The following is a 12,568-nucleotide window of genomic DNA, read 5'->3' as shown; positions in this document are numbered from 1 at the left end:
GGGTACATTGTTTTTCCCAAAATATCTCTAATTGGCTTATCCAATGCAATTATCTCTTTACTTACTCCACTTACAGCAAGATATTCTGCTTCGCAAGTAGATGTTGCTGGATAAGACAGTTTCTGACTTTTCTAAGCTACCGTATCTCCAAATAGCTTGATTACATAGCCACTTGTCGAATCTGAATTTTCCAAGTCTCGGAAACTTGAGTCTGTCCAAGCTTCCATTACTTTTTCATTACTTTGGTATACCAGTCCTAAATCAGATGTACCCTTGAGATAACGGAAAATTCTCTTGACATCTTGCCAGTCCTCGTTTGTTGGTGATTGTTGCTTTCTTGACATAAAATTTACTGCATATGAAATGTCTGGTCTCGTTGTACCTGCAAGGTACATCAGACTTCCTATTGCTTCTCTGTATCGTGCTGTTGTTGGGGCTTTTAGCATTTCTAACTCTTTGGTGTTCTCTTTGTTTTTTAAATTTCTCTTCTTTACTTGTCTCCTCACCATAGGTGTTTCTTGTGGTTTACATTCTTTCATATTGAATTTTTCAAGCATGTTTTCTATATACTCTGGTTGAGTGATAGTCATTTCTCCTAGTCATTCTATTTCTCATTATTTTCATGCCTAGAAAATTCTCTGGTTCTCCCATTTCCTTTATTTCAAAAACTTTATTTAGATGCGTTGATACTTCATCCATTTTCTCTTTATCGTTGCCAGCTGTTATCATGTCGTCGACATACAATAAAAGCATGACCATTTTACCTTCTTTTCTCCAGGTAAATAAACTTGGGTCGTGGATATCATTCTCTAGTCCCAATTTTGTTATTTCTTCTTTGAATTTTTCGTACCATCTTTTTGGGCTAAATGGCAAACCGTATAACGCTTTGTAATGTTCGTATCACTTATAAATAAAATAATTCGAACTCTCGTATCTAGCTAATGAGTAAGAATTTGTTTCCAATAATTTTAATCTACTTGTCAATAAAATAGATAGATAAATCAAATGTAATCAATAAGTAAATCAAATATATATAAATAAGTACAATATTTCGAGGAAAGTCAGACGATGCCCTAGTTTCTTATGGTGCGAATTGTCCCATAAGCAGAGCTAAAGTCTTCTTTGATAGGATATAATTCGGCCCAAGTTTCTTATAGCGCGAGATGTTCTATAAGTCGAGCTTAAATTATAAGGAAGGAACAGTCTTGCTCAGTTAATTACAATGAGAGAAAGAACTTAGGTATAATCCAAGTTTATTCAGACTCATGCGCTCACCTTGCAAAGCTAGAAGTGAATGCTAGCCTGTGCAAAGGTGGGCCTATTTATACACAGATTTTCCCACTTATTTTTGCAGGAGAGATGTCATCGAAAATTCGAGAGACATTCGCGAATTTTGAGAAATGAGTTTTCTTAATTTACAAGTAAATAACCATTAATATTAAGCTTTTAACACATGTAAACTTTACATCATTTGTTATTTGTTGATTTTATACAATATACAATTATCGCCAATCGTGTCGTCAAAAGTTATTAACTAATAAAGTTAATTAACGTGATATTACAATATGTACAATAGAAAATTATTAAATTTTCATATAACTTTATAGTTGATTAATTTTGGAAGTATTCTCTAAAAATAGATATTTAAATTAATTAATAACATTTGAATTATGACTAATTTTTTATATTTGTAACGGTTTTTTCTAATCTTATCATTATCAAGTATAAACTTAATATTTTCGTTATATATATAGCTTATTGTTTAAATAAATTATTAATTGTTTATTTACTAATAACAGTTATTATTCAGCTTTATTAATGAAACCAATTCTTACTCATGTTCTATACTTATTCACTTTGCATATGAATTATTTACATTTTTCTAATATTTCATATGTTAACGTAATAAATAAATAAACTTTGCATATTGATATTCATTATTATTTCATAATTGAATGTAATTTTTGTTATTATATTATGAATCTACATGCTAAAATCTATATAATCAATACTTTGTTATATTAAAGTTATCTCTAATTAACATATTTTTCTTAATATCCAAAATTATTATATCTATATCTATTACTTTGTGACGTCACGCTGTTTATTTTGATTCGTCTCTTATTTGTATACAATCGCGTAAAGAGTGAAGTAGCGCCGCTTAATGTATTGATTTGAATAAACAGATAGATACGTTAGACTAGTTGCAGTAATTCAGTGATTTAATAAATAGCTCATAAATAGGACCGTTACAGCTTTCTTCAGCTTCCAAACTTTGTTTCTCTTCTCCTCTTCAGGGTAATCATATCCTTCAGGTATTTCCAAATATATTGCTATAGTCAGTTTTCCGTTTAGAAATGCTGTCTTAACATCAGACTGTCTAGCCTCTAAATTTTCCATGTTAATTATGGATCTCGTTATGGACAGAACTACTCTAACCAATGGCATTCTCGACACTGGAGCATAAATTTCTCCTAATTCATACTCGTTGTCGTCTTGATATCCTCTTACCACCAATCTGGCTTTGTGTGTTACTTTATTCTCGACTGTATACTTTCTTGTAAAAATCCATCTTGAGTTCAACACTTTTGCATTTTCTGGTCTATTGACTATTTCATAAGCTTCGTTTTTGTCAATCGACTTTTTCTCTTCTGCAATGCTTTCTGACCATTTTTCTTTCTCTTTGCTCTCTAACGCTTCTCTATAGTTAGCAGGATCTTTGTTTATTTTAGCTAGCATTACATGTCTTTCCTCTTGAGTAATTGTGAATGGTTTATTCTCTTGAAATTTAGATATGTACACGAACATGTTATATTTATTGGGTTTGGGGTTTCTCTTTGATACTCTTGGTTTTTTAGCTTCATTTTCATTTTGTTCTTTACTCTCTTCCAATTTTCTCTTCTTTGGTCTACCTCTCTTAGGTTTTGTCTTTGCTGTTCTCTGATTGTTTAGTATTTTCTCTTTCTGGCTCTTGTTCTACATTATTTTGTTCAATTTCGCTTGCATTGTTTTTTAAATCATTTTCCTTGTCTAAGACTGAGATTTCAAACTTTTGTTGTGTTTCTTTTAATTTATATACATCTTTGTAAACTAATTTCTCGTTAAATTTAACATTTCTCGAGGTTAAAAATTTATTAGTAGTAGGTTCCCATAAAAGGTATCCAGTATTTGTAAAACCTACTAAAATTACTCTTATTGCTCTTTTAGAAAACTTACTTTCAATTTTAGGTAAATGTGCATAACTTACACATCCAAATCTTTTAATTTTCTCTAAATGTGTTTTTAAATTTGGATTCAATTTATTTAAAGGGGTATCAAAATTTAATCTCTTATGTGGTGATCTATTATATACATTAACAGCTGCTTCAGCTGCTAATGCCCACATTTTCTCTGGTAATCCTGAGTCAATCAGCAGGGCACGTATTTTCTGCTGTATTGTTTTATTAAACCTCTCGGCTGTACCATTGAGTTCTGGGGTATAGGGTGGGGCATAATTACCTTCTATTTGATTTCTGTGATTCCGGTGGTTCGGATTCCACCTTAAACTGTAGGTCCAGTCATGATTGTGTTCAACTTTATCCTCCTACATCATTTAAAAAATGATAGAAAAGGTGAGTCTGCATATTCATGACTATAGGGAACCAAGACTAATGCGTACAGGTACTTAGTTTACCTCTGCAGCGTTCCACGTGGACGTAGTTCTTGAAGTAATAACAATAACAATAACAATAACAATTTTCTCTTATTCCATTACTTCTAAAAATTCACCTCCTGTAAATTCTCTCGCATTATCTAACTTCAAATAGCAAATTTTCTCATTTTTACCTAATAGATTTCTCGTCGTATTTATAAAGTTCTCGAGACTTTTTGATGCTTCGCTTTTATATTTAATAGAATATAACTTTGCAAATCTCGAAAATTCATAAATAAAAACTATTATATATTGAAAATTGCCAGGAAAGGATGTTGGTGTGATTTTACCCATAATGTCAGTATTTATGGTATGTAATGGTCTATCTGCTAAAGTTCTCGTCTCTTTATGTGATATCCTTTCCATTTTTGCAAATTTACAGGTTTCACAATCTAATATATTTTTATCAAAATGAATATGTCTTAAAATCTCGTTTTTTCTCTTTAAGTTATTCAGGTATTGTAAATTTGGGTGACCTAATCTAATGTGTCAAAGCATGCCCATGTCTATTTTATCTAATTTCTCATTGTTGGGATTTAACTCTATCATATTTATTTTTTGTAACTCCTCAGAGTGTTCTAGTAAATCTAAATTGCATATTTTTCTATTTAAAATTTGGACATCTAGGTCAAAATCGGTAATTTCTGTATTCTCTATGATTTTACTACTATCTTTCTCCCTCCCAACCTCAAATGGTATCAAATCTGCTTGTAGTTTCTCTTTTTCTCCCTCCGTATCTTTTTCATTTTTTGATACAGATTGAGATTGCGGTGTAAAATCGTTTTCTGAGGTTATTTCTGCATTACAAGTATGCTGTGTATGTTGGGTCATTTTTCTCTACATTTTTAACTGAAAAATTTATTCTCCAATTGGGTTTAATATATTCTCCTGATAAATAGATTTCTTTAGTAATTTTATCAAAAATTTCTAGTTTATCGTTATCAAGATAAATTCCTAGATCTAAATCAGCAAAACGTCTTAGTGATATTAAATTTTCTGAAATATTTTCTGCTGCTAATACGTTAGTTAATTTTATTTTATTATTTTTCGTTTTTAAATATAAATCTCCGATACCGTCAATTTCAATATCTGCTGAATGACCTTTATTCGCGATCTTAATTACTCCTTTAGTACTCTTTTCAAAATTACTTAAAATTAAGCTCTTATTTACTATGTGCTCTGTCACTCCTGAATCCGCTAGGAAAGATATATTATTTAAATATTTATAATTATTATTGACATTACCTTGTATCTGTGTTTTCCTTTCTCTTTCTTCCAGCTGCATGTGCTGCTGCAAGTGCTACTTGTGCTAGTTTGTTGTTGTTCTTAAAATTTCCCCTATTCTTTTTAAATGATCTACCTCTATAATTTCCTCTACCATTTCTCGTGTTATTATTTTTATTAAATTCTTTATTAGGTTTTGTAACAGGCTGCCGTTTAGTCTATGACCCTGCAGACGTACCTTTAATTGCGACTAAACGACGCTTTGTTATCTCTGTGCACAAGGCACAGTAACCTACCTTGCCTCGGAGTGCGCCTGCGCAGAGTCTCTTCACTGTTCCGAGTTGGATTCCCCCAACTCACCGCTTGGCGGCGCTGTCGCCCCTTGCTTGTAGCGCTCGTGCGGTCGCCGCCGGAACCTAAGTCGTCGACTCGCGTCTATCGATAATCGCACGATCCGTGCTACGCAACCGGCGAATTCGAATCCCCTGAAAATAAACACTGGCGCGACCTCCGGACAAAGGAAAGACCAAATAACGACTATTTAACTCGAAAGTAATGATCAACATGCACTTTATTGATGCAATTTAACTACACGGGAGTTTTGCCGAGAGACTTTCGCACGCTCGCGTGAATGACAAGACACGCTATTTGAGAGAGAGAGAAAAAAACCGCGATTACCGCGAACTACCTGCTCGCACGCAATAGATAAATTCTTCGCGCTCGCTGCGCGGATTCGCACGCAAATTATAACAGCGATTGACAATGGGAAGAAGGTGCACCTACCGCGATATCGATGAGGATACGGTGGCCAACCGTATCCGACTAACACGCTGTTGATCGACTGTTCCGCTGCTTGCTGCGCCGCTTCGATTGCTATTGCTGCTGTTGTTGTTGTTGCCACTGATGTTGCGGCTGTTGATGCTGCTGCTGTTGCTGCTACCGCAGTTGCTGCTACTGCTGCTGCTGCTATTAGCACACCCACGCACTCAAGTCCTCAACGTCAATGGCAAAACACAAAACTCGGATGGCTCGGGAAAAACGGAGGTTAGATCGGCACGAACTGACTGAGTGGCACAGTCATACTGCCGGTCGGAGCCTCCCCTCCCGGTCATTGCCCCTACGCGCTCTCTCTCTCGTGCTCTCGCTCTCGCTCGCTCTTAATCCAGTACGCGGATCTAAACGATTTTCGATAATCGTTGCAGTTTATTATTTCTCTTACCATGGCTACCTTTATTAAATTTATATCCTATCCCTCTACCACTCCCTCTATCTACATTATTAATATTATTGTTCTCATTATTATTTTGACCATACCATTTTCTCGTTCGGCAATCAAGTTCCTCTCGTGTATTTTGCTACAGCGGTAGCAGTACCACTTGTCTTCTGGTAAGTCGCAATCAGGTTCCCAGTGACCGTTCCTATGGCATCTGTTGCAAGTTGATTTTGTGCGGTACTGTGCCACGTGGACTTTCTTGTCCTTCTCGTCTGCAGGTGGTACTGTGGCATTTCTCTTCGCCTCCAGCTGTAATGCAAAGCTCTTTATTTCTGCTAACGGTAATTCTCTTTGGTTAAATTGCAGATATGCGATACTATGTAGTGTTAATTCAGGTATCGCTATATTAAGAGCTTGTAATAGAGCTGATCTTTTTTCTTCATCTGTGAGTGGTATAGCTTTATCACAACATTCATATTCAGTAATTAAATTGTCAAACTTTTTACAAAAATCTCCAAAATTCTCATTTTTTCGCATTTTTATTTGATAAAGCTTTGTCCTCACCGAAGTATGCGTTACATTATTGGCTACCCTAACACATTCTCTTAATTTTTCTAGCATTTCTCTTGGCTCTTTTAATGTTAAAACCTGTCTATAAAATTGATCGTCAATATATCGATCAATTACCGAAATATTTGGCTCGTTATTTGAAATATTTGCATTATGAGCGGTAGAGTTTAGAATATTTCGAGGTACCTTGGTTTTCAAGCTTTCAACTTCCTAGGTTCTCTTTTGAAGTTGTGTACGGAGGAGCTCGTTTTCATTTCTCTTTTCCTCCAGTTCTCTTTCTCTTTTTCGTTCTTTCCTTTCCACGTCTATTAACATTCTCTTCAATCTTTCTATCTCTGTTTCCTCTTCCGTATCTTGGACTTCGTTTGACTCCATTTCCTCGTCTCCGTCTAGTCCTTCTTTCGTTTCATCCATAGCATCGCACTCTAGCTTTTCGCCTCTGTCCCTTCTTTTGTGCCTTTTTCTTTCGATTAGGGTATTGCGTAGCTCTGCTTCGTATGCTTCAAGCGCATCTTTCTTTTCCTGGTTTTCAGGATCGCTTAATTGCGCTTGTAGCAATTGATTCAATTTCCTCGTCTCCGAGGGAGTTTTTGTACCCGGCTGTAAAGCTGTCTTTAATATGTCTTCGTCCGAGGTGCGTTTATCCATTTTGTTTTCGTAGCTAGCGAAAAATTTAATTTATTACTCTTTTAATTATTTCTCTTTTCTCTTTATATAAATATTTTTGAAATTCAAATATTTATATTTTTCTCATTTTTGGATATCCAATATAATTTATGAAAAAAAAAAAAAAAAACACTATACCTTTTGCCTAATGCTGTTCTTATATATTATCCTCTTTCTTTGTAGTTTAGTTTTTCCTTCTCGTTTGACAGCATAGAAAAAAAAATAAAATCTATTTTATTTAGGCTTTTGACAAAATATTTTTAATAAATTTTTAAATCGCACCGCAAATCTAAAATTTTCGCATTAAAAATCTGATGAAGATCTCACATGCCCGATATATGCAACACGCACACTCCCCGACGCCTGGTTTTCAAGCACCGCTATCGAAAATCTTCGGGGAGAGGCGTACGCGCACGTACTACACACACTCGTAGCTTGCTCGAAAATTCACCCGACGCCGAATGAATGTTATCCCTTTACCACAGATTTTCGCACGAATTCGACGTATTCTGTCAATGGTATATCATTTTCACTTTTCTCCCCTTCTAGTTTGCTATTATTTACCTTTCTTAATAATAGCCTCTTTTCTCTATTTAAAAAAAAAATTTATTTTCTCGTTCTCATTTCGTACTACTTCTATTAGAAATAGAAACTATCTCGTTTTGGTACTCTTTTATCATAAAAAAAACGTGATTATTAAATCGTAAATTCATTCAATTTATTCTCATTTTTTTTTTAAATTTAACTCGTTATCTTACTTTCGTTTTCAAAAAAAATACTTATTATATTTTCTCTCGTACGGTCTCGAAAATTCTCTGTTTTGTTCTTCATTATATGTTCTATATTTTTAATCTAAAACTTCTCTTCTCGGAATGCGCCGACCTTTGTGTGTTTACGTTGTGTAGCTTATACAGCATGAGCGTGTATAGCTATATCTCTATTTATTGCGCGCCAGTTTCGACCTGCATGTCGGTTGTCGCTTTGTCTTAAATAAAAGAAAAAAAAAAAAAAAACACCCAACGAGTTTCCTCAAAATTTCACGGCATTCATGAATGATCCCGTTTTCTCATTTGATCCTTTTCTCCTATTTTCTTTGTAATTCATTTTTTTTTAATCGCTATTGCAACGATCGCCGAGAATCGTTTTGACTCGTATAAGTTACTAAGCGGCTGAGCGTAACAGCCGCGATCGGTTTGGGTGAGAGAGAGAGAGGGCGCATTAGGGGCAATGACCGGGAGGGGAGAGTTAGCTAGCCAGTATGACTGTATCCTTCAGTCCGGCAGCATCATAGCGAGTGAGCGTAGAGAGAACATAGTGTTTACCCTTTTTCGAGCGAGATCCAGGGAGTGCATCGAGTGCGAGTGTGGAGCGCGAGTGCGAGCACTGATTAACGTGCGTGACCTCGACTCCAGCGAGCGCAACCTAATTGTCTCCTGCCACCGCGCAACAGCAACAGCAGAATCACAACAGCAGAGCAGTAACCGCAGAGGCAGATAATCCGCAGCTGGTGAATCGGGTACGGTTGGCCACCGTATCCCCGACAACTCCGCGGTAGGTGCACAGAATCGTTTACTGCAATTAACGTGCGATCCCGCACAGCGTGTGCGGCGAATTATAAAAAGCGTGCGAGCGACTAGTCCGCGGCAATCGCGAGTTTCACTCTCTCTCTCTCCGATTATATTGTCATCCGAATTTGCGTGCGTGAATCTCTCGGTAACACCCTCCCTTGTATTAGATTCAAGTAAATAAAGTGGTCAGTGGTTTATACGTAACGATCGTATTGTTTTGTCTTCCCTTTGTCCGAGAACCGTGTTATTGTTTACGTTCAATTCGAACGCGCCGGTAATATAACACGGATCACGTAGGCAACGTAAGAAGCGGCTCGCCAACCGAGTTATCAGCAGCGGCCGACGGAGCGCTGTTAAGCAAGCGCGCCAGCGCCCCAAGCGGAGAGTTCGAGAACCCAACTTCGATCGGTAAGGAACTCGGCGCAGGCGCACACCGGGACAAGGTGAGTGAGTGTGCTTATAGCGAACGATAACAAGGCGTCGTTTGGCCAATTGAATAAGTATATTCAATAGGGATTATAGGTTAAACGGCAGCCTGTTACACTATTTACCTATTTACCTAATCTTTTTATTCACTTACACTATATATTTCTCTTTGTTTCACACTTTTTCTCATTTGTCCATTTTTTTTTGCATTTCCCCTATTAAAATTTTCTATTCTAAGCACTTTTCGCATTGCACTTTTAACACACACTTTCTCTTATATTCAGCACTTTACTTACTTGGAAAACAGCTTTTCTCGTAATTAATATCCACCAAATTCGCGGGCTGGCCCGTAACCTTTTGGAATGCTCGTGGAAATTATTGGCAGGATATTTGAATGACTAAATATGTTTTATAAGTTGAACTCTTAAACTTTATTTACTATTAAAACAACAATTCTCTTTCTAATTCTCTTTTGTTATAATAAACTCTTATCAGAATAATCTAATACACGCTGTTCATTACCAGCTAAACTCGTCGTTCAAAACTAAGCAAGTGAGCGGAGAGCGGAACCTCATGAAGAAAGAAGTAGGCAGCGCTGACTGATAGATGGCGTCCTGTAACGCTCCTATTTCAAGCCCTTCATTCTAACAATAACAAAGCATTTCTTATATAGATTTTAGAGTACATTGATTTAGAATATAATAATACGAATTGCTTTTAATTATTAAATAATAAGGAATTTTAATATGGAAAGTTAATTTGTTTATTACTCTATGAATATTAATTATTAGAAAAATGTAAATACACCATATTCAAAATGAATACCTGAAGAACATGAGTTAGAATTGGTTTCATTAATAACAGTTTAATAATAACTGTTATTAATAAATAAATAATCAGTAATTTATTTAAACAGTAAGTTGTATATAGAAAGAAAGAGTTATTTTTATACGTAATAATGATAACTTTAGAATTTATAAATCTTAAATAATTAATCTAGTAATTACGTTACAAGATTATAGAAAAAACCGTTACAAATATGAAAATTTGTTATAATTCAAATGTTATTAACTAATTTGAATATTTCTTTTTATAAATTACTTCTAAAACTAATAAACGATAAAGTTGTGTAAAAATTTAATATTTTTCTATTGTAAATATTGTAATATTGCATTAATTAAATTATTTAGTTAATAACTTTTGACGATACTATTTATGATAATTGTAAATTACACTAAATCGACCAATAATTAATTCTGTAAAGTTCACATGTGTTGAAACTTTAATATTGAAGTTTATTTACTTGTAAATTAAGAAAATTGATTTCTCAAAATTCGCGAATATTTCTCGAAGATTCGAAAACTTCTCGAAGAGAACTCTCTTGCGAAAATAGGCGGGAAAATCTGTGATTAAATACGACCACTATTGCAAAGGCTGGGATTCACTTCTAGCCTTGCAAAGTCAGCGCATGAGATTGAATAAACTTGGATAATACCTAAGTTCTTTCTCTCATTGTGAGTAACTGAGCAAGACCGTTCGTTTCCTATAATTCGTGCTCAACTTATAGAACATCTCGCGCTATAAGAAACTTGGGCTGAATTATATCCTTTACAAGGAAGACTTTAGCTCTGCTCATGGGACAATTGGCACCATAAGAAACTAGGGCATAGTCTGACTTTCCTTGGAACTTTACTCATATTTACATATACTTGATTTATCGATTTATTTCATATTGACAATTAGAGTAAATTTGAATAGAAACGAATTCTTACTCATTAACGCGACTAGACCACGAGTGTACGAATTATTATTTATACTATGAGTGACACGAACATCACAATTACTGTTTGTAACAGGCTGCCGTTTAACCTATAATCCCTATTGAATATACCTATTCGATTGGCTAAACGACGCCTTGTTATCTATGTGCTATCAGCACACTCACTCACCTTGTCCCGGTGTGCGCCTGCGCCGAGTTCTCTTACCGGTCGAAGTTGGGTTCTCGAACTCTCCGCTTGGGGCGCTGGCGCGCTCGCTTAGCAGCGCTCCGTCGGCCGCTGCTGATAACTCGGTTGGCGAGTCGCTTCTTACGTTGCCTACGCGATCCGTGCTATATTACCGACGCTTTCGAATTAAACGTAAACAATAACACGGTTCTCGGACAAAGGGAAGACAAAACTATACGATCGCTACGTATAAACCACTGATCACTTTATTTACTTAAAGTTAATATAAGAGGGGGATTTGCCGAGAGACTTTCGCACGCACTTCCGAATGACAATACGAACGGGGAGAAAGAGAGTGAAACTCGCGATCGTCGCGGACTATTCGCTCGCACGCTTTTAACAATATCGCCGCGCACGCTGCGCGGGATCGCACGCTAATTATAATTAATATGGCTGGGCACCTACCGCGGAATTGATGGGGATACGGTGGCCAACCGTATCCGACGCACGCGTTTCGGATCTGCTGCCTCAGCGGTTACCGATCTGCTGTAGTAGCTCCGCTGTTGCTGTAGCGTGGAAGTAGAGGACGATGATGTTGCTCTAGCAACTCCTGTAGCCGGGCACGTTCAACAGTGCACACACCTGTCACTCCCCTAGCTCTACTCTCGCTGATTACGCTGCACACCCTGGTTCTCACTCAGAAATCGGCAAACGTCGGAAAACTAGATCGCTATTATGCAGCCGGACTGAATGTCACAGTCATACTAGCTAGCAAACTCTCCCCTCCCGGTCATTGCCCCTACGCGCCCTCTCTCTCTCCAACCGATCGCGGCTGTTACGCTCAGCCGCTCAGTAATCTACGCGAGTCAAAACGATTCTCGGCGATCGTTGCATGTTTCAATATTATTGCACAGAAACATTGAAAAAACATCAATTGAGAATCGTCATATTAATTGATATATCTATTAATTTTAAAATTATTTATTCATAAAAAAATATTGGTTTTAAAATGTACCAAAAAATATCGAATCGATTTCTTGATTCGATTAAATTATATTGATTAGTATATCTTTTTTATTAAACTATTTTGTTCCGTTATTGCCATTTTAAGTTATTGCAAAATAAATCTGTATACAATAAATAAAAATATTTTTGTATTTAAATAAAAGATCGTTTCAATTTTTATTCCGCAAAAGCGTTTAAATAAAGTACGAAAAATATCGAGTTAAAAAAACGACAGGACGTGTCACGTCGATACAAAAGA

Source organism: Phymastichus coffea, unplaced genomic scaffold (assembly GCF_024137745.1).
Source record: "Phymastichus coffea isolate CEN01 unplaced genomic scaffold, Cenicafe_Pcof_1.1 PCOF00001, whole genome shotgun sequence".
Classification (NCBI taxonomy): Eukaryota; Metazoa; Arthropoda; class Insecta; order Hymenoptera; family Eulophidae; genus Phymastichus; species Phymastichus coffea.
The sequence above is the reverse complement of the archived record's forward strand: the minus strand, read 5'-3'. Positions refer to the sequence as shown.